The sequence below is a fragment of the Elephantulus edwardii genome, unplaced genomic scaffold (assembly GCF_000299155.1).
Source record: "Elephantulus edwardii isolate Elephantulus edwardi_28Jun2011 unplaced genomic scaffold, EleEdw1.0 scaffold00194, whole genome shotgun sequence".
NCBI classification, from domain to species: Eukaryota; Metazoa; Chordata; class Mammalia; order Macroscelidea; family Macroscelididae; genus Elephantulus; species Elephantulus edwardii.
This window is the reverse complement of record NW_006399944.1, coordinates 4,509,774-4,533,344: the sequence shown is the minus strand read 5'-3', so window position 1 is coordinate 4,533,344 and position 23,571 is coordinate 4,509,774. Positions and strand designations below refer to the sequence as shown.

Sequence of the window (23,571 nt, the reverse complement as noted above, 5' to 3'; positions counted from 1 at the left end):
CAGACCCAAGGGTTCAACCAACTTTTAAATACACGAGCCCATGATCAGGTCCTGATTGGCTCTAAACAAGAAGCTTCCAGCCCATAGCTCATTCTTAGGCAAAACCAATCAGCTCACACATATTGTAAACTAAATAAAAACAACCAAACTGTCCACAACCGATCCTACCAAAATGAGAAAAACCGACCTTCCAGAATACAACTACTTAACACATAACCTTTTAAACTGGATGTTTAGTAGGAGCCCAGTCAACTTTTAAATAGGCCCACTGGATCCTGATTGGCTCTAATAAGCAAGAGGCTTTCATCTCAAATTTTTTTTATTCTCTTAACTGTCATAAACTAGTTATATTTATGATTAATGTTAACAGAATAACATCCCTTCTGGGGATTATCTAACCTCTTATTACAGGTAATGATGTTGTTGTTGTTGCTGTTATTGTTGTTATGTGCTGTCAAGTCACCTGGGAATAGTGACCCTATGAGTAGTACAGTTCTGAAGTCTGCCCTGTCTTCAGCCAGTCTTACTGACTCCAACACACCTATTCTTGTTGTCCCAGTCACTGTATCAATTCATCTCATCCGGGGTCTTCCTCTCCTGCACTGTCCCTCCACTTTTTCAAGCCTGATGTCTTTATCCAAGGACTAGTCCCTCCCAACCACATACTTAAAGCATGAGAGACAGAGTTTCAAAATCCTAGCCTCCAGAGAGAAACTCGGTTTCACCCTCTTCAAGACAGACTTAATTGTTTTGTTGGCAGCCCATGGTGTGTTCAAGACTCTTCTCCAGCACCACAATTCAAAGTCATCAATTCTTCTTCTGTCATCCTTAGTCATTAACAGCTCTCTAATGCATAGCAAGCAAGTAATTGCAAAGACAATGGCCTGAATTAGGCACACCTTACCCTCCAGACTGACATTGTTGCTTCTCAGTACTCTGGAGAGGTCCCTGAATACAGATTTTTCCATTGCAATTTGTCTTTTGATTTTCTTACTGTTAGTGCTAAGAGCGTTAATTGTGGATCTGAGCAAGGTGTAATTGTTAACAACTTTAATCACTTCTCCATTTATTGTGATTTTGCCAGTTGTCTCACTGGTGAGAATCTTTGTCTTCTTGATGTTGATATTCAATCCATATTTAAGACTATAATGCTTGACCTTCTGTAGCAAGTGCTTCAGATCCTCCTAAATTTCATCTATTCCTGTATTTCATCTATTTTTGGAGCCCTTTTTTATTATTTGTCAAGTTCTTCAGAGTAGCCTGAACACCCCCATCACCATTGCCTCTTGATCTTATGTTGTTTCATTAAATTCTTCTGTGCAAGCCTCTACTTTCTGATAAAATGGCTAAATTCCTTCCATCTTCTTTTAATGCTTTCTGGATTACTCAATATTCTGCTCATTGTTGTAGTTGGAATGTGCCATCGAGTCAGCTGCGACTCATAGTGACCCTATGAAAACAGCCCTAACCCTTCTCTATGCCTTGCCAATTTTTTAAAAATGTTTTTATTTTAATTTATTTACTTTTCATTTTAATGAACATCTACAGAGATTTTGGAATCCCATTCATTCATTGTTGCACCCTTCTCCCCGCCCACCCCAGCGCCACCCCTCCCCACCCCGTTTTCTCCTCTCCTTGAAGAGCAAAAGAAAAACTCCCCCATTGGTACACAATCCCCCGCACACCTCCCCCAACCCTACCCCCAACCCCAAATATAATCCACTCTGCAGCCCTCATTGCATACTCCTATGATAAACATAATGCCCCTAAATATAGTACTTTTAAACTATTCTTTCCCCCATAGACTTCAATGCCGTAAACATATTTCATCCAGTTTTTCTCAGTCTTACCCCCACCCCGATGTCAGCCTCATTCTACAAGAGTGGCACCATATAGCATTTGTCCCTTTATGACTGTGACACCTCACTCAGCATAACGTTCTCCAGGGTCAACCATTTTGAATAATATTGCATGAGTTCCTTGTTTTTCAATGCGTCATAGTATTCCATTGTGCGAATATACCACAGCTTCTCTACCCATTTGTTTGTTGATGGGCATTTAGGTTGTGTCTCTGACACGTCTACCCACATTACCCCAGTGACTGAATCAATCCATCTCAGTGAGGGTCTTTCTCTCCTTTTCTGTTCCTCCACCTTCCCAAGAATGATATCGCTCTCCAAGGACTGATCCCACCTTGCAACATGGCTAAATTATGTCAGACAAAGCTTCAGAATCCTTGCCTCCAAGGAACAGCCTGGCTTCCCCCTCTCCACGAGGAACTTGTTTGTTCTCCTTGAAGCCCATGGTATATTCAGTACTATTTTCCGGCACCACAGCTCAAAGGCATCGACTCTCCTTCTATTATCCCTAGTCATTGTCCAGCTCTCTGATGCACAGCAAGTAATTGCAGCGACTATGGCCTCAGGTGCACCGTAGTCTCAAGACTGATATTATTGTTCTTCAGTACTTTGGACAGGTCTCTGAGAGCAGAATTTCCCAATGCAATTAATCTTTAAATTTCCCGGCTGCTGGTACCACGAGTATAGATTGTAGAGTCAAGCAAACTGAAGAAGTGGACAATTTCAATGTCTTCATCATGTATCATGATGCTACCAGCTGGCACAGTGGTGAGAATCTTTGTTTTCTCGATGTTGAGCTTTAATCCATATTTAAGTCTGCATTCCTAGACCTTCTACAGCAAGCACTGCAGGTCCTCCTCAGTTTCAGCAAGCAGGTTTGTGTCATCTGCCTCCAATCCTGATGCCACAGCCTCCTGGATAATCTGTTCCACATATAGATTGAAAAGATATGGAGATGGTGCACATCCTTGATGCACAACCTTCCCAATTTTGAACTACTCTGTTCTGACAACTGCCTCCGAGTTCAAATTTGAATATTCCAAGTTTCTCATTCTTCTCAGAGTTAGCCACAGTTTGTTGTGATCCACACAGTCAAATGCCTTTGCATAGTCGACGAAGTACAGATAGACATTCTTCTGGTACTCTCTACTTTTAGCCAAGATCCACCTGACATTAATTATTCTGCTCATGTTGTTGTTGTTAAGTGTCGTCGAGCCGTAGACGGAAGACCTGCATACTTGTGCAACTTTAATTCTCCCAATTCATAGAGTTTCTGGAGGCAAGCTATTTTGGAAGCGGATGCCACCCCTGCTTCCACACTTGTTTTAATCAGGGAGCTGCACCAAAAACTGTCCACCATGGGTAACCATTATCACATTTGATACATCAGTGTAACAGTGTTTAATATCGCAGCAACCATGAGTTACTTCTGTACAGCAAATGGACAGAACTTGGAGAAATGATGAAAATTATACAAGTGCTCTGGTATTTTGTTCATAGGGTCATTATGAGTAGTCTAGACACAGCAGCACTTAACAACAACAAAATCATAGAGAGAGCTCTGGGGCCTGGTGGATAGAAAGTGATGCTACCAAGTCAAAGGTGGGTAATTTTAATCTGCAGCCTTCAGGCCTGGTTTTAATTGTTTTTGTCACACATTCTTCTAAGGTGTATAGTATTGGTATATTTCTATTTCTATTATTTCTCTTTCTTTATAATTTGTGTTTGTGTTTATGTTTACACACACACACACACACACACACACACACACACACTTGTTGTTCTTGTTACTGTGCACTGTTGAGTCAGAATTGACCCATATGTGATCCTCCAGCTGATTTTCAGTGACAGTTTAATTGCATGGGAGTAAATTGCTCAAATTTCTCCAGCATAGCCACTGGTGTTCTTGTTACTGTGCACTGTTGAGTCAGAATTGACCCATATGTGATCCTCCAGCAGATTTTCAGTGACAGTTTAATTGCATGGGAGTAAATTGCTCAAATTTCTCCAGCATAGCCACTGGTGGATTTGAACTGCCAGAGGTCCCGTGTGTGTGTGTGTGTGTGTGTGTGTGTGTGTGTGTTCAGAATAGACACATAGATATAGACATAGATCACATCTTCAGAGCTATAGATTTCAGAGCCAAAATATTTCATTATATTGACAGAATAGGACAGTAGCTATTCGGGATTTTGTTTTGTCATTTTTTTAAGCATTCTCCATGTTGAAAGCTTTTTATTTTTTTATCACATTCCTGGAGGGTTGGCCTAAATCTTCACAGGAATTTAAATATTTAGTGTGCCCTAAATTTTACTTGCTAGAAGATACATTATCATTACAGACTTTATACTATGTCACTGTTTTTGTAGTCCAATGAATATAGAGTATGACAAATTATATTAGTTGTAGTGAAAATGATGTATTTTTTTTTAACTCATGCTATACTATTGGGAATTAATTTGTTGGAAATTTACTTCAGGTGAATAGATTCCTTACTGAGTGAATGTTTATCTCTTTTAAATTGTAATTGCAATCAAGAAGGTTAAATAAGTCTCCTAAGGATAATGTCTTTTTTTGAGAGTATAAGGAAAGATAGTATACTTCACACTGTTGGAACAGTTTTAAATAATTCAACAAATACAAATCTGACCAGGATATTTCATCACTTTCTCTTTCTTTTCTTTTCTCACTAAAGCTTTCAATAAGTAATAAAACAGTGTGGTTGTAAACACACACACACACACACACACACACACACACACACACAAAGAGAGAAAGAGAAAGAGTAAGGGTGCACTTTCTAACCTTCTAATAAACATTACTAGATTTACTGCAAGTAAAATTGCTTCTCCCTGAGTTTTTCTCCAATTTTATTATGTTTATGGCAATAACAGATTTTTTTTTCTGACTTAAGTACTAAGAATAAGGGTGATTTACATGTGTGTATGTGTGTGTGTGTGTGTGTGTGTGTGTACATCTACATTTAAATTGTAAATAAAATTTCCTGTATTCTTTCAAGTATACAGTGGAATATTGGTGGAAATAAATGGTTAAGTTTAACTATTTTTTTCTTTTCTTCTTTTTCTCTTCCACTGAGACAGGAGGGCACACAGTATATCAGAATATAAAATTTTTCTTTGTTCAAGAAAGACTGGGGGGAAAAATTATGTAAGATGTCCTGCATCTGTGTTGCTGCACCAGATTAAAAGTGAATGCATTCACCCTTTCTTTCACCTGCGCTGTCTCCCCGCATACTGACATTTCTTTTTCTACTGAATTTGAAAGGATGTAAATGACAAAGCACAATGTAAACTTGACTCAATCAGAATGCTTTGTCTTTTCTCAGGAAAACTCTCCTAAGTGAATAGGGGGGGGGGAACCTGAAGAAACAAAACGCTCAAATCAAACAAAACAGAACAAAACTCTGCTTATGTACAATGAATGGAAACAAAGAAATTATTTCCATATCAAAAGGCTAATGTACCTGTTAATTCCCTGACATAGCTATTTTTTGAAGTCAACATTTATCTAGAAAGCCTGCCCCAGAAAAAATTAATATAATGAGAAATGAAAAGCCATTGTTGCCAGGCAGAACAAATGTAGCTGACCCTCCTTTGGATTTCCAGGCTCTGAATGTTGTGGGAGGAGATTGACTTTTCCTTCCTGTCTAGCAGCTGATGCATTCAAACTTCCAATGTCCGGAAGCCTCTGGGTAGCAGCACAACTCCCTATTGGTACCCTATGACCAAGACGGAGTAGTTAGTTATTCACTGCCATGCAGAGATTGTCATCCACAATCACGGTATTATCACAGAGCAAAAGGCATATGAGTTGCACATGTTTGAAAACTAGATTTTAACCAAATCTATAAAGTCCACTTGAACAAGAAAATAGTTTGTTTTCTGTGCTGATTAATATCAGAAGAGAAAAACCTGATCATAGTTAAAGATTGAGGAAAATGTAAAAGTTCATTCCATAACTAAGAAAGTTATTAAGCTATTACAACAACTTTATAAGTCTTGATCTTTCCTTCATATCTGATAATTGTCTTCAAACTGAAAACTTACATTTGAAAAGAAAAGGTTGCAAATTTTTTACTCAGAATTCTGAAGAAGCTGCCACATTATCTTTGCAGTTTTAGTATTAAGAAGTCTGATTACTAAGAAGTTATACTTTGTTATCTAACCAGAATTTTTATTACTTTCTTTATAAATAGCAATAAGACATTTCAATAGAGAATACATGAAAGTTGGTTTTCATTTTAATATCCTCTAGTCTAAGGGGATTCTTTTGCTATTTTTTTTTTTTTTGATGCTCAGCCTCATTTAATACCGTAAGAGAGAGCTTAGAGAGTTTTAAGAGAATGAAGCCTTTATTTCCTTGTTTCACACAAAGCTGGTGGGTTTTTGGATTTTAGTCAAAGAGACCAAATCCCATATCCTCATCTGACTCTTCCGACTCTTCCTTTGTTTCCACCTTGGCTGGGGCCGCAGCAGCAGGAGCAGCTGCGGTAGCGGCAGCGGCCGCAGGGGCAGCAGTCACAAATGCAGATGGATCAGCCAGGAATGCCTTGACCTTTTCAGCCAATGGGAAGGTGTAGTCAGTCTCCACAGACAAAGCCAGGACCCGCTTATACCCATTGATGATGGAATGTGGTATTGAGGCCACAGTTGGGTAACCAATCTGCAGACAGACGCTGGCAACATTGCGGACACCCTCCAGGAAGCGGGTATGCAGGGTCTCCTCTGTGATGTCAAGCACTTCAGGACTGTAGATGCTGCCGTTGTCAAACACCTGCTGGATGATCAGCCTGAAGGAGAAGGGAGAGATGTTCAGCATGTTCAGCAGGGTGGCCTCGCTGGCTCCCACCTTGTCTCCAGTCTTAATCAGCTGCACATCACTCAGAATTTCAATGGTGCCTCTGGAGATCTTAGTGGTGATGCCCAAAGCCTGGAAGAAGGAGGTCTTCTCAGGGCCCAGACCAGTGTTCTGGGCTGGCACGGTAACCTCACACGGAGCAATGGCACCAGCACGGGCAGCAGCCGGCACCTTGTTGGCCAGCAGCATGTCCCTGATCTCTGTGAGATCCTCTTTGGTGAACACAAACCCCACGTTCCCCCGGATATGAGGCAGCAGCTTCTCCAAGGCCGGGTTGATGTCCAGGTGGCCCCGGATGGCCTTGCGCATCATGGTGTTCTTGCCCATCAGAACCACAGCCTTCCCGCGGAGGGACATACGGATCTGCTGCATCTGCTTGGAGCCGACATTGTCTGCACCCACGATGAAGCATTTCGGATAATCATCCAGAAGTTGAATGATCTTAAGGACGTAGTTGGACTTCCAGGTCGCCCTGTCTTCCCTGGGCATCACTGCGGTGCGTCAGGGATTGCCACGCAGGGTTTAAAGACGATGTCACTCGCACGAGGACGCCTGGAGAGAGAGCATTCTTTTGCTATTTAAGTAAAGATCTTGAAGCTGCTTAGAGTGTATATATATATATATATATTGTTGGCCAAAAGAACGAATTAATATGACTTAAAGAGGGTGCAGCTGGAGAGCTTTTTGCAGGCATAGATGATAAGACTTGGTTTCACATACTTTAGGCATGTTTCAAGGAGGGGTTATTCCTTGGAGAAGAACATGATGTTTGGAAATATGGAGGGTAAATGAAGGAGAGGAAGGTTCTCGACCAGGTGGGTTGACCCAGTGACTGCAGTAATGGGATTTAGTGTGTCAGAAAGTGTGAAGATGACACAGGATAGGACATAGTTCAGAGCAATTGTTCATAGGGTCGCTATGTGTTGTGCTAGACTTGACAACACCTAGCAACAACAATATTTGTATATTATCATCTACTTCATAATTCAATCTATTTTTAAGTATTTCCTCACAAAGTTTGGAGGTGTTAATAAGATTTACCTCAAAAGGTGAAACCAATTTGTTCCTTATAGACAAAGACTTTGAAGCTGTCTCTGACATAATTTGGCCATGTGATCAGAGAAATACATTAAGCTTTGAAGGATGGAAGGACAGTGCAAAAGAGGAAGATCCATGATGAGATGGATTGACACTGTAACAAGGGTAATGAGGACAGATGAGTCAGATATGAAATTGGCTCAGGATAAGGCAGGGTTCATAACTATGATGCATAAAATTGGTGCTAGTCATGGGGGACTCAATGGCTCATAGCAACAAGTGAGATTTGCTAGGATTAACTCAATTAGTCCTGCCCATAGTTGATGACACTCACAAGGCATGATTATTGCATATTAACTCAGTTTTCTCTTAATTATCAATTGAGTATTTCTAATGGAAATTTCAATGTTTCAGTTTGAAAAAAATATTATTCTGTTGTCATTAGTGAAGAAAAATCTTTTATTTGAGTCTTCCATTAACCATTACTTTAAAAACATATTTCCGGAATTAGAGTACCTGATAGAATACAAGTGACTGATCTAGTGGTAAGTTATTGTGCTGTCAACCCAAAGGCATTGAGTTCAAATCCACCATTGGCTCTAAGGGACAAAGATTGTCAATCTCTTTGCATGTGATTCACTGTCACTGAAAATATGCTGGAGGGTCAACTCTGAGTTGGTTCTGACATCACTGTATATAACAACAACATTTATTCTATAGTCAGAATCATTATCATTGAGCTAGAATTAATGCCTAAACTGACTCTCAAGCTGGCTTCCAATTTTGTAGGTTAGGTGGAAGGCATTGCTCACATTTCTCCTTCAATCAGTGAATTGAACCACTAGAGAAACACAGTATTTTTCTTAGGAGCTGAACTCCCACATACTATGTAACCAGAGCTCCCCATGTTTTCTACAAGTAAAATTTATATTTTAAAACGTGGATTTATTTTCTCATTATACATTATGTATAAAATAAAAGTTCCACTGAAACCTTAAGGACATTGCCTTAATATATTTGATGTTGGTATTTATATTCTCAAAATAGTCACCTCAGAATCACTTTTGTCCAGATAGCAGAAAGATCGGAATTTAAATAACAAGCTCGTTTGTGCAAACAAAGTCATAATAGCATTAGACTTGTCAAACTAGATCGATAATGATAAAATAGAGGTTTGGGGTTTTTTTTGTTTGTTTCTGTTGTGCCTTCGCTAATATGTTTACACAAACCAGTTCACAGTCTCTGGACTCCAGTTCTGGTTTCCCCAGTGTCTCACAAGTGTTGACTGTTCTACTTAGCTTTGTAGCACCTTATTGGGTACAGCATAGAATTTGCAAATAACTGCACAACGTCAGATTCGTTTTTCTGTATCCTGGACCTTGGTCTACATGTCTTTTTATTCCCGAGTTCTACTTATTGCTGGAAAAATTCTTACATTATCTGTTTCTGCTTTCTACTAAATTTTGTGTTGTGCTTAGGAAAAGTGATGAGAGGAAAACACAATAAAGATTGTCCTGTTATCTACCAGTAAGTAGCCTTGGTCTTGAAGGCTTTGGTTTGTTCCATTTTGCTTTCTCTTGAGTTTGCAGTGGAATGATTGATCTGATACAGATCTCAATAATATATGGCTTTAGAAGTTATTAACCTTTAGATTACTTCAAAAAAATTCTCTTAAGAAAATTTTAGAAATTAATTATCCTTAAATATTTGATACCTTCAACATACGCTGTGGTTAGCTTTATCCTACGTCGAATCTGTGCTGCAATCTGGAAGGCATGCAATTTGAATCTTCAAGCTTCTTCACAGGAAAAGAATGGGCAGTCTTCTCCCATGCAATTACAGCCTCTGAAAATGCACTGAAGTGTCAGCTATGGGTCGGTTCTGACACAATGGTGCACAACAACACTGATTTATTTGTGAAGCTTCATCTCACATGCTTTAGGCACACAAACACAATTCCTTGGAAAGGAATATCCTGTTTGGAAAAAAGGAGGATCAGATCCATGAAATGTATTGACAATGACTGGAAGGACAGGTTCAAGTGTCAGAAAGGATGAGGATGGCACAGGGTAAGATAGGGCTCAGACCTGTTGTTGACAGGATCTCTGTCAGTCATATTCAGCTTGACAGAAGGCAGCAATAACCATTATTTTCCATGAAAGTGAGGTATTGTCTATTTTTCTAAAGTTGTTTTCAAAGTCAAAATTAATGTGTATTTCTAAATAAATATTTTTTAGGCTTATATGAATGTTCATAAATTATATTTAAGAAAATGTTCAATATTTTATATTTAAGAGTTTCCGACAATTAGATAATTTAGTTCTTTTTATTTGAGGATTTAAATTTCTTAGAAGGGAGCTCTGGCCGTCTGGTGAGTAAGGAGTTGTTTCCTTGCCAATGCAGAGGGAGATTGCTTCAATCCACCAGTTATTCCACAGGAGAAAAATGGTCAAGTGCTTTATTTAGTCTCTGAAAAATCTACCTGAGAGTCAGTTGTGACAGAGTTCTGCCGTTTTGGCAGTGAGTGGTATTAGTTTATGGACTTCTCAGATTTTATTTAATACAATTTCAAAGTCAAGTGTTGTACAAAGTAGATTTAAATGTGAAACTACCCATTCCAAATAACTGAAAGAAGATTAAATATGTTCTTAAATAAACAAAGTATTTTTAAGGTGAAAAATTTCTAAAAGGGACAGAAGACAATAATTTTATAAATTGTGTTATATCATAAAAAAATCCAAAACAACACCAGCGTTCTTCTTGTACCAACTATTGCTTAGTCCATATTTATAGAAAAAATGAACAAGTAACATTTTAAAAGTATGAGATCTAAGACATCAGCTGTAAATGAGAATTCTCTGTGAAGCCCTACCCCACTGAAGATAAAGGCCTTTCCAAAGTATTTAATGTATTATGTAATTCTGATTTCAGAATAGTCTGTGGCATAAAGAGCTGGAATACCTATAAGTAATGAGTGTCAGTTATCTATTAAAGTTCAGAAATGTGGAAAATTGGTCCCCTGGAAAATAATAGTTTCAGTTTGATTTATACATTTCTGGCTGGAATAAATTTAAAATATTTGAGTAGTAACACTGATTGGAAGGTAGAATGTAGAATGGTCTCAATGCCTGTACATTAATTGAGCTTTGTAGGGGAAAGAGACTCTAGAGTCACATAAAGTTTACTAATTGGTTAGCCATAAAATATGGTTACAAATTTAATAATAAGTTATTATTAAGGAGAACAGTCTGTATTAACTCCAGCTATTTTTTAACATGTTCTACAAAAAAAACCTTTTTATGTAAAAAAAGTTCTTTACAAAATTCAAATAAATTATTTTCAGAAATAAATTCTTTCCATTTCCTTCACCTGCTCACCCATCAAATTGTACAATCTGAAGATTAATCCTCCCCCTTCACATCCACATTCCTCTGCTTCTACCCTCTTAACACCCTTTTGGATCTTTATGTTCATTCTACAATAATGGTTTTATACAATATTTATCCTTGTGGGACTGAGTTAATTCACTCAGTATAATGTTCTTCAGTCCCTCCCAAGTTAGGTAATAATTTATAAAATCATTGCTTCTGTGTGCTGCATAGTATTCCATTGTGTGAATGCACAATAATTTCTCAAACTGGGAACAAACATTTGGTAATACCATCTTAGACAAGAGCTTTATACAAAAGTTCACAGAACATTCTTGGACCTCCACAAGAAAAATACTGATAACCCAACTACACAATGGACAAAAGTCCTGGAAAGAATTTTCAGAGAGGAAGATATTTGAATGGCAAACAGACACATGAAGAAACATTCCAAATCACTGGCAATAAGAGGGATGCAAATCAAAACCACATTGAGGTACCATCTCACTCCAGTAAGCATGGTAAAGTTTAACAGGGCAGCAAGTAATAAATGTTGGAGAGGATGTGGCGAGAAAGAAGCTCTTATACATTATTGGTGAGATTGTAAAATGGTACAACCTTTCTGGAAGGCAGTTTTGGTGCTTCCTCAAAAAGCTGAACATAGAAATTCCATATGACTCAGCTACTCCACTGTTTGGACTATACCCTGAGAAAATGAGAACTTGAGGCACAAATTGAGGTTTCTACATCAATGTTCATAGCAGCATTATTCACCATCGCAAGAACATGGAAACAGCCCAAATGTCCAACCACAAATGAATGGATTTCTCCAGTTATTCAAATAAAATGAAACTTTAGAGTTCTCTAGGATATTCTAATTTCTCTCAGAAAGATGTACAATTTTTTTTTCTTGTTGGTGTTAAGTAGAGACTACAACCAAATCCATGACAATTATCTTGGACCAATACTCCAAAATATACTCTATTCGGGCATGTTGAGCATACCTTTATGTTTTTACACCAGGAGAAACATAATGGACCCTTTGTCAGCTCACAGGAGATTGATGCCACGATCCAAACTCAACTGTCACAAATATTCAGTCATTCTTTCAATTTATTGCCTTTGAGCAAGTTACTAGCACATAGTTAGAGTACTAGCTTCCATTCGTATTACTCAGTAATCCACTACCAACTCTTCCAAGTAAAGCAAATCTTCGTGAAAAGCATGCTCATGGACTGGCTGTATTGCAGAGAAATCTAGGAAAATAGAGCACTAAGGATCAGTTCTAAATAAAACAATTATTACCCATATAGTATAAACACAAATGCCAATTACAATTTTTATCTCATTGTTGTTGTTATTAGGTACAGTGACATTGGCTCTTAGTCATAGTGACTCTGTGAGGAACAGAAGAAAACACTGCCCAATGCAGCATTATTGTCATATTCACTGCTGTGCTTGGGCCCATTGCTGCAGCCACTTTATCAATCCATCTCATTGAGGAACTTCCACCTATTTGTTAACATTCTATTTTACCAAATATGTCTTTCTACAGGAACTGGAGAATCTTAATAACATGCCAAAAGTATATGAAATCGAGTTTTGCCACCTGAACTTGTTAAAAGTACTGGCTGCTCTTCTTTTTAGACGGATTAGCTGTTTATGTCAAAGTTAATATTTTATATTCTTCCTCAGCACTGAAATTCTAAAGTTCAATCCTTCTTTAGTCTTTTTTATTCACTGTTCAACTTCTACAAGTATATGAAATTGTTGTTGTTGTTGTGTGCTGTTGAGCCACCTGCGACTCATAGTGACCCTATATACAAAAGGCCTAAACCTTGCTCTATCCTATGGCAATCTTATTGTCTCTGACACACCCTACCTTCATTACCCTAGTCACTGAATCAATCCATCTTATCGAGGCTTTTCCTCTCCTGTGCTGTTCCTCCACCATCCCAAGCATGATTTTCCTCTCCAAGAACTGGTCCCTCCTTGCAACATGTCCAAGGCATGTCAGATGGAGCTTCAGATTTCTTGCCTCCAAGGAGCACATTGATTTCACCCTCCAGGATGAATTGTTTGTTCTCTTAGCAGTCTGTGTTATATTCAAGGTATATTCAATACTTTTCTCCAACATCACAGTTCACAGGCATCAATTCTTCTATCATCCCTAGTCCAGCTTTCTGAGGCATAGCAAGTGATTGTAAAGAGCATTTATTAGGTGCACCTTAGTCTCCAGACTAACATCAATGATCTTCAGTACTTTTTAGAGGTCTCTGACAGCAGACTTTCCTAATACAATATGTATTTTAATTTCCTGGCTGCTTGGGCCAAGAATGTTGATTGTGAAGCCAAGCAATCTAAAGCTGTTTACAATCTCAATCTTTTCACTATTCATCACCACGCTGCCAATCAGCCCAGTGGTGAGAATCTTTGTTTTCATGATATTGACCTACAGTTCATATTGGAGGCTGCAGTCCTTGATTTTCTGCAGCAATCGTCTCAGATACTCCTCAGTACCTGAGTACTTGCTGAAGCAAGCAAGGTTGTGTCATTTGCGTAACATAGTTTGTTGATGAGTCTTCCTCCAAACCTGATGCTATCTATATCCCTGCTCATAAAGCCTAGCTTCCTGAAGATCTGTTCTGCATATAGATTGAAAAGGTGCAGAGACAGGAGGCATCTTTGACACCATTCTTTTCTGATTTTGAACCACAGTGTTTCCTTGCTCTGTTCTGAAGACTGCTTTCTGGTCCTAGTATAGGTTTTGCATGAGCACAGTCAAGTTCTCTCAGATTCCCATTCTTCTCGAAGTTATCCACAATTTGTTGTGATCCACAGAGTCAAATGGCTTTTAAAAGTCAATAAAACACAGATAGACATTTCTCTACTACTATTTGCTTTCTGCCAAGATCAATCTGACTTAAGCAATAATGTCTAGTGCCATGACCTCTTCTAAACTCAGATTATATTTCTGATAGTTGTCTGACAATTTACTGTTCAGTCATTTCTGGATAATCTTCAGCAGGATTTTGTTAAATGGGAATAAATATGCATCTCTTGTAGTCAATTGTCCAGGTAGCTGTCCTCCAGATTTCTTGGCAAAACCTGGTGAGCACATTCAGGACAGTATCTGCTTGTTGAAATATGCCAACTGGTATTCCATCAATTCCTGGGGCTTTCTTTATATGCCAAGTCCTTCAGAGCAGCCTGTACTTTCTCCTTCATCACCATTGCCTCTTGAGCATATTTTGTGTCTTGAAATTCTTCTGTGTCAGTCAATTCTTTTTGGCACAGTGACTATGTATACTCTTTTCATCTTCTTTTAATGATCCCTGAATCATTCAATCTTCATCCATTAGCATTCTTAAGCACTGCGACTTGGGGCTTAAATTTGTTCTTAAATTCTTTTGTTTAAGAAATGCTGTGCGAGTTTGGCCCTTTTAATTTGCTGTCTCCACCTCTTTGGACATTTCATTGTAATTCTTTGCTTTGTCTTCCTGAGCTTTCCTTTGAAATCTTCTATTTAACTCCTTACTTTTGATTTCTTCCCTTTGCTTTGGCTTCTAAGCTTCTAAGCTCTCTAGGGCAATATTCAGAGGTTCTTCTGACTTCCATTGAGGTCTTCTCCTTTAATCTTTGTAATGACCTATTGCATATTTCCTGTATGATAGTCTTGATATCCTCCCACAGTTCATCTAGTCTTTCTTCATTAGTGTTCAGGCCTCAAACCTGTTCCTAAGTTGGTTTTTTAACTTCAGAGGCTATAGACACAAGATCAAATTTTAATTCATGTGGATACAATTTTACTTTCATATATATATGTATATATACATATATATATATATATATATGTATATATATATATATATATATATATATAATCTCCATCACATTCAGAATATTCTTCCCATTTAATTTTTTTCCCATTCATTCATTGTTGGATATTTTCCTCTCTGCCCACCCTCACCATCAGTTTGCTTTTCACTTTGAAAAGAAAAATAAATTCTTTCATTATTATACAATCCAGCATCTCCCTCCCCAAGTCCACAGTCCACTTTACTATGCATTTCTTTTCTTCTTTTTCTTTTGATCTTCTCATGAAAATAATATCTAATAATATATTTCTTTTAAACAGTTCTCTCCCTCATCTGTCTTAATGCAGCATATATTATTTATCCCCTCCTTCCTTAGACTCCCCCAACACTGGTGTGAGTCCCATTTTACAAAAGTGGCACTATGCAATATTTGTCTTTTTGTGACTGAGATATTTCACTCAGCATAATGTCCTCCAGAGTCACCCATTTTGCATACTATTTCATGAGTTCCTTGTTTTCAATACAGCATAGTATTCCATTGTGTGAATATACCACAGTTTCTCTATCCATTTGTTTGTTGATGGGCACTTGGGTTTTTTCCAACTCTTTGCTATTGTGAACAAAGCCACAATAAATGTGAATGTGTATTTATCTGCTTGGATGGCATTTCTGGTTTCTTTAGGGTATATTCTAGTAGTGGAATTGCTGGATCAAATGATATTTCTATTTACATCTTTTTGAAGAAATGCCATACTGCCTTCCATAGTGGTTGCAACATTTTACACTCCCACCAATAGTGAATAAGGTTTCTAGTTTTTCCACAACTTCACCAGCATTTGCTGTTTGTTGCTCTGTTGAATTTTGCTATTCTTACTGGGGTGAGATGATATTTCATAGTTGTTTTGATTTGCATTTCTCTTAGAGCTAGGCATTTTGAACATTTCTTCATGTGTTTGTTTACCATCTGAATGTCTTCTTTGGTGACTTGTCCATATTCTGTGACCATTCTGAAATTGGGCTGTTTATCTTTATCTTGTTGTAGTGCTCGAGTATTCTATAAATTCTATATATAAGTCATGTCATTGCCAAATATTTTCCCCCCTCTGGTGCTTCCTTTTTTACCCTGTTGGGGAAGTTTTTGGATGTACATAGGAATTTGATTCTTAGAAGGTCGCCTTCATCTATTTTATCCTTTCAGGATGGTTGGATGACTGTTCATGTTGTGGATTAGGAATTTCAGAGTACTTCCGAGCTTTTCTGTAATGAAATTTATAGTCCCTGGTTTTATTCCCAGGTCCTTGATACACTTTGAGTTGGTTTTTGTATATGGAAGGAGGTGTGGATCTTGCTTGAGTTTTCTGCAGATAGTTTTCCAATTTTGCCAACACCATTTATTATAAAGGCTGTCATTTCCCCACTTAACTGATTTTATTTCCTTATAAAAAATCAGTTGATCATAGGTAGATAGGCTGATCTGAGCTTTCAATTCTATTCCATCGATCTATGTGTCTGTCATTGTACAAATATCACGATGTCTTGACCACCACGACAGTGTAGTAGGATTTCAAGTCAGGGAGTGAGATGCCTCCTACCTTGTTTCTATTTTTAAGGAGTGCTTTGCTTATTTGGAGCCTCTTTCCATTCCAAATGAAATTGGGGAGTGCCGTTTCCATCTCGTTGAAGAATGGAATTGGTATTTGTATTAGAATTGCATTGAATGAGTAAATTGCCTTTGGTAGTGTCATTTTCACAATATTGAGTTTCCCTATCCATAAGCAAGCTATATTCTTCGATTTCTCCAGTTCTCTTTTTGTTTCTTGTCGTAAGGTTTTGTAATTTTCTTTGAATAGATCTTTTGTGCTTCTGGTTACATTTACCTCCAAGTATATAATCTGGGATTAGCTATTGTGAAAGGTATTGTTTTTCTGCGCTCCACTTCTGTATTTGTCACTGTAGAGAAATCCAACCGATTTTATTTTTTTATGATTTTACTTTCTTTAGTTTTAATTTGAACTTGTATATAAGTAGTTGATGGTCTGTTCCACTGTCACCCAATCAGCACCTGGTTGAGTTTTCACTACTCATATTGAACTTCTCCAATGATTCCTTCTACAGATATAATAGGTCCAATTCCTGTGCAGACCATCAAGTAAAACCCATGTGTATGGTTAAAATATCTTAAGTGATTTTTCTTTTAGATCTTTAGGTATTACATAGTTCACAAGTGCTTGCTTGACTAATGTTGTTGTTGTGTTATTGTTATGTGCTGTCGAGTCTCTTGCAACTCATGGCGACCCTATGTACAACAATCCTAAACTCTGCTCTGTCCTGTGCCAATAGCACTGCCTCTGACACACCCATCCCGATTATCCCAGTAACTGAATCAGTTCATCTCATAGAGGGCCTTCCCCTCCTGTGCTGTTCCTCTACCCTATGAAGTATGATGTCCTTCTCCAAGGACTGGTCCCTCCTTACAACATGTCCAAAGCATGTTAGACAGAGCCTCAGAATCCTTGCCTCTAAGGAGCCACCTGATTTAACCCTTTCCAGGATGAATGTTTGTTTTCCCAGCACTCCTTGGTACTCTCAATACTCTTCTCTAGCACCACAGCTCAAAGGCATCAATTCTCCTTCTATCCTCCTTAGTCATTGTCCAACTCTCTGATGCATAACAAGTGATAGCAAAGACCAAGGCCTGTATCAGACACACTGAATATTGCATAAACTTGAATCCTACCACTTGCACAAATTTGTCTGATTATAGGATAATACCCTGATGCTGTTCTAAAGAGCAAGAGAAATAAAGAGCATGTAAGAGTAATGGGTTAAGTTATGACATTATTCTGATTCAAAATTTTTAAAAGTATATTCATATTCTAAGTGTGAAAAATTCATTCACATTTAAACTAACACCACCATTACATAGACATGAGATACCATCTTATCCCAGTAGGAATAGCAAAATTCAACAGAGCAGCAAAAAACAAATGCTGGCAAAGTTGTGGAGAAACTGGAACCCTTATTCACTGTTGGCGGGAATGTAAAATGGTACAACCACTATTGAAGGCAGTATGGTACTTTCTCAAAAACTTGGAAATAGAAATACCATTTGCCCCAGCAATTCTTCTACAGGGAATATATCCTAAATAAACCAGAACTGCCACCCAACACTTATATGCACACCCATGTTTTTGTGGCTTTGTTCACAATAGCAAAGAGTTGGCAACAATACAAACGCCCATCTACGAATGAATGGAGAAGTTGTGGTACATTCACACAATGGAATACTATGCTGCATTGAAAAAAAAGAACTCATGAAATATTATACAGAAAGGATTACCCTGAAGGATGTTATGCTGAGTGAAATATCTCAGTCACAAAAGGACAAATATGGCATAGTGCCACTGTTGTAAAACAGGACTGACATTGAGGTTAAGGGGAAAGCTAAGAAAAAAGGGGATTAATAATGTATAATGCATTGAAATAGATGAGGGAGAGAATTATTTAAAAGAAATTTATGACTAGGTATTATTGTCATGACAAGATTCCAGAAAAATAAATGCATATTAAAGTGGACTGTAGACTACTGGGTGTGTGTGTGTGTGTGTTATGTAACAATGAAATATTTTTTTTTTCAATGAGAAAAATGACCTGGGGTGAGGGGTGGGCAAGGAGGAAAATGTGCAACAATGAATGAATTGGGAAATATTAAATGGAAAGAATATACTGTAAAAAATTTATATGTTACATTAAAATAGTCATTAATAAAAAAAGAGATAGGTGAAATTCCCACTCAATTCCTCTATACCACATATAAGCTCTTAACTTTTACTAATAACAGTCCTGCCAGAGTCTTATTGAAACATTCAGAAGTATACTTCAAGATACTTACAGTCTTTTCATAATATTTCTTATGGGTTTTCTCTTTAATCATAAAATACATGCTAAACATTAAACATATAATCAGACATTTATTTTTATGTGATTATTAAAGATTTTGATTGTATTATATTCAAGATCAATTATGTGTTTTTATATACTTCAGAGAACCCTTGATCCCCAGGCTTGATCCTTCAGAATTTCTGATTCTTGAGTGTTTTGTATGTTTTATATCAGAACTTGGTAGATGCAGGTGACAGGTAAGAAAAGAATTAACAACATTAACTGTCCTTGAGGAGTTGATTCAGAATTCTAGAAACCTCACAATCAAAGAGTCTGGTGAGCATGAGCCATCAGCTTTTCCATTAGAAGCATAATTCATAATAACTATGCCACTAGGGTTTCTTGAGTGATGAGTAGAAGATGAAGGACAATTCTAATAGTCACAGAATACTCAAAAAACTCATCAATTTTTCCAAGGATTTTAATGTTTATCATGATTTTTGAATGGAACTTTCTTTAATTTACAGCTATATCATCACCTCCAACTACAAACAACTCTGTTTGTCTATAAATTGGGGAAAGAACAGGGGACATGCAGATTATATTTTATTACCTTTTCTCAGAAGTGATGTATATTGATATGTTCTACTTGATAAGCAAGGGTCTGAATGCTGACAATATTGATAACCCTATCCAGTGCAAGTGGTCTGGTGACATAGTGACAAGAAGTTGCATTGAAATCTCAAAGGCAGAGGCCACCAGTTGCTCCAAAGGAGAAGGATAAGCAATCTCCTGCTATGTGATTAACTGTCTCTGAAAAACCCACTGGAGGGTCAGCTATGGGTTAACTCTGACTCTATGGTACTCAACAATGATAGATAGATAGATAGATAGATAGATAGGTAGATAGATAGATGATAGATAGATAGATAGATAGATAGATAGATAGATAGATGATAGATAGATAGATGATAGTTGTTGTTATGTGCCATCGAGTCACCTGCAATTCATAGTGACCCTATGTACAACAATCCTTAACCCTACCCTAGCCTGTGCCAATCTCGCTGTCTCTGACACACTTACCCTCATTACCCCAGTCATTGAATCAAACCATCTCATCTAGAGTCTTCCTCTCCTGTGCTGTCTCTCCACCCTCCTAAGCATGATGTTCCTCTCCAAGTACTGCTCAACTTGAAGGCAATCAACAACTGTAACAATATATATGTTCTTACATATCTGTTTTATATATATACATATATGTTACACTTATATAGGTGTGTGTATATACACACCAATTTATACATAATATATATGTATATTTTCAAAGTAAAGTCCATAAAATTATGTTTATAATCATTGTATGATACCATGTCAAAAGAATACAATATAAAATGTACAAAACATCATTACAGAATGGGACACATCAAAATGTAAACAAGGGCTTAATTGTACATGAAATGTTACAAAGTACTTGCAAATATCTTGCTCATTAGAAATAAAAATGGTTATTTCTGGGCAGGTAAATTGTCTAACCAAGATACTTGATAAAGATATCAGAATTGAGCTTTATCATATTTGGATTTTTGGTACAGAAGAGGTTCAAGATACATTCATTATTCCGGGTGATGCAATGTTTAAATGCTCAGTTGCTAAGCTAAATGGTGGTAATTGAAATCCACGAGTAGTGGAGAAATACATAGTAGTCTGTTTCCATACTTTTTTCACACTGTGGGAAACCTTTACAACCATTTTACTCTGTCCTATAGGAAATTGAGGAGGACCTCATGCACTTACTGCAGAGGGTCAAGGACTGCAGCCTTCAGTATGGACTGAGGCTCAATGTCAAGAAGACAAAGATTCTCACCACTGGTCCAATTGGTAGCATCAGGATGGATGGCGAAGAGATTGATATTGTTCACAGCTTCAGTTTGCTCGGCTCCACGGTCAACACTCTTGGCACCAGCAGTCAGGAAATCAAGAAACGTATTGCGATGGGAAAGTCTGCTGTTAGGGACCTCTCTAAAGTACTCAAGAGTGACAGTGTCTCTCTGGAGCCTAAAGTGTGTCTGATACAGGCCATGGTCTTTGCAATCACTTGTTATGCATCAGAGAGTTGGACAATGACTAGGGAGGATAGAGGAGAATTGATGCCTTTGAGCTGTGGTGCTGGAGAAGAGTATTGAATGTACCATGGACTGCCAAGGAAACAAACAGATTCATCCTAGAGAGGGTTAAATCAGGCTACTCCTTTGAGGCAAGGATTCTGGGGCTTCGTCTGACATACTTTGGACATGTTGTAAGGAGACACAGGTCCTTGGAGAGGGACATCATGCTTGGTAGGTTGGAGGGACAGCACAGGAGGGGAAGACCCTCTATCAGGTGGGTTGATTCAGTGACTGGGGTAATTGGCATGGGTGTGTCCAAGGCAATGCGATAGGCACAGGACAGAGCATGGTTTAGGGCTGTTGTACATAGGGTTGCTATGAGTAGCAAATGACTCGATGGCACATAACAACAACAACAACAATGGCTTTAACTTGGTTATGAATTGAAGTTTTCTCCAGGACCATAGATTTGGTTTGGTTTTTACTATTCTCTTGTTTCAGAATCACCTAAAGAGATCACTGAAGTGCAATTATGTATTGCTGAATGTCTATGACTTATTCTGTGAAATGTGACAGTATGTGATTTGGACATTGTGCAAATATATGCCATAAAGAAAAGATTTGCACAAAGAAATCACTGATGTAACCTGGCACCCACCTTACCTATGCACCAAAGGCCTGCATAAAATCTCATTCTGATGATATCAACCCTGCATAGTCGCTGCTTGTCATAGGCAGGCCTCCCAAATCTGTGCCAACCTGCATCTCAATCCCCACCACATACTGACTGTTTACCTGGATCCCTTCCCTTTTTTCTTTGCCTGCCTTCTCTGATCTCACTAATCAGTTTTAAACTTCTCAGGGCTTGATTCTTTGTATTTCCTGTCTGAGATGATGAGGTGAGCCAGGCAACCTCAGACTAGTGTCACACCCCTCCTTCTGGTGCCCATGTCAATCTATCTCTTTAGAGGGTCTTCCTTTCTTTTACTGATCATCTATCTTTCCAAGCATAATGTCCATTTCCAAGGAATAGTATCACTTAATAACTTGATCAAAATATGAAAAATAAAGCTTCATCACTTTTACCTTCAAGAAGACTTCTGGCTGAACTTTTTTCCAAGACATAACTGTTCATTCTTTTGTGAGTATGTATCTTGAGTGAATGCAATGTGGGGCTGGCCGAGTCTGACTTCTTCCAGCTTAGTAAAGGGAGATTTTCCCATAAATTCTATTTACAGCACCATAAAAATAGCTACATGTCAGACATGCCTTCATCACATGCTCCTCCACCTATTTCTATGAATCATTGGGTCCAACCTTCATTACAATTTGTCTTAAAGAATTTATTCACAGCTGTGTAGTTCACTAGGGAAATAGGTTTAGTTTCAAGTTAGTTTGGTTTTGGGGTTTTTCCACACCCCTCCCCCATAGTTTTGTTGTTTAATAGAGAAATAGTTTGGGAATGGGAAGAGGCAAAGAATGCAAATCCAAGTTTAGTACAGCAATCCCAAGACATATTAACAAAGTGCAATTCTTCAATTAGTGAAAGTCTACATTCAGTTCAGTAGCACAAAGGTAAGAAGCCTCTAGTTTCTTAATCATCCAGCAAACTTTATCTCAGAGCAGTTATAAATCAGCTTTTACTTCAATCATATAGATGTGACTTGATCTCCAGGGTTTCTCAGGTTGCACATTGCCTCATTCTCTTAGCAACAGTGCCATTATCTCTTCACAGCAGTGTCACAATATCCTCACCCTTTCTCCACTATCTTCTCTCATTGTGTCTTCATAATCACCTCTACCACCAACTCTCACAGTGTGGAAAGTGTTCTCTTATATTCATCCCACAGCTGTTGCTGATTTGTAAGATCTGTGTCCACAGTTAAGGTAACTGAAGAACATGTTCCCTAATGAGAGCAAGCACAATGGCTAGAAAAGCCAATTTTCAAGGCTTCTGACACCCCATTGTCCATGGGATGTTCAGTGCTATTCTCCAACCCAATGGAGAGGCATTAATTCTCCTCTGTCATTCTTTTTCATTGTCCAGCTCTCAGATGCATAGCAGGTGATTGAGAAGATAATAGTCTGAATCACTTGGACTATAGCCTTCAAAGTGACATCATTGTTCTACAGTATTTTGGAGAGATCCCTGACAGTGAACTTTCCCAATACATTGTTGTTGCAAGGTGCTCTTGAGTCCAGTACAAACCATAGGGACCCTATGAACAACATATCTGAACCCAGTTTATCCTGTGCCATCCTCACACTTCCTAACACACTTGAGCCCATTGTGGCATTTACTATGTCATTCCACCTGGTTGAAGGTCTTCCTCTCTTGGCCATCCCTTCACCTTTACAAGCATCAGGTCCATCTCTAATGAATAGCTTCTCCTAAAAATACGTCCAAAGAATGTGGAGGTAATCTTTATTATCTTTGCCTCCAAGAAGCACTCTAGCAGCACTTTATCACAGATATATTTGTTCTTTTGTCATTCTATGATATGGACTCTTCTCCATAATCAAAACTCAAAGGCATCAATTCTTCTTCTGTTGTCCTTGTTCACTGTCTAGCTTTCAGATCCATATTAAGTGATCAGAAAGATCATGGCCTTAATCAGATGCA

General features: G+C 38.1%; 1 pseudogene; it reads right to left on the bottom strand.

Moving 5' to 3' along the window:
- Positions 1–6,272: 6,272 nt before the first annotated feature.
- On the bottom strand, positions 6,273–7,226 carry LOC102849685 (annotated as a pseudogene).
- Positions 7,227–23,571: the final 16,345 nt, after the last annotated feature.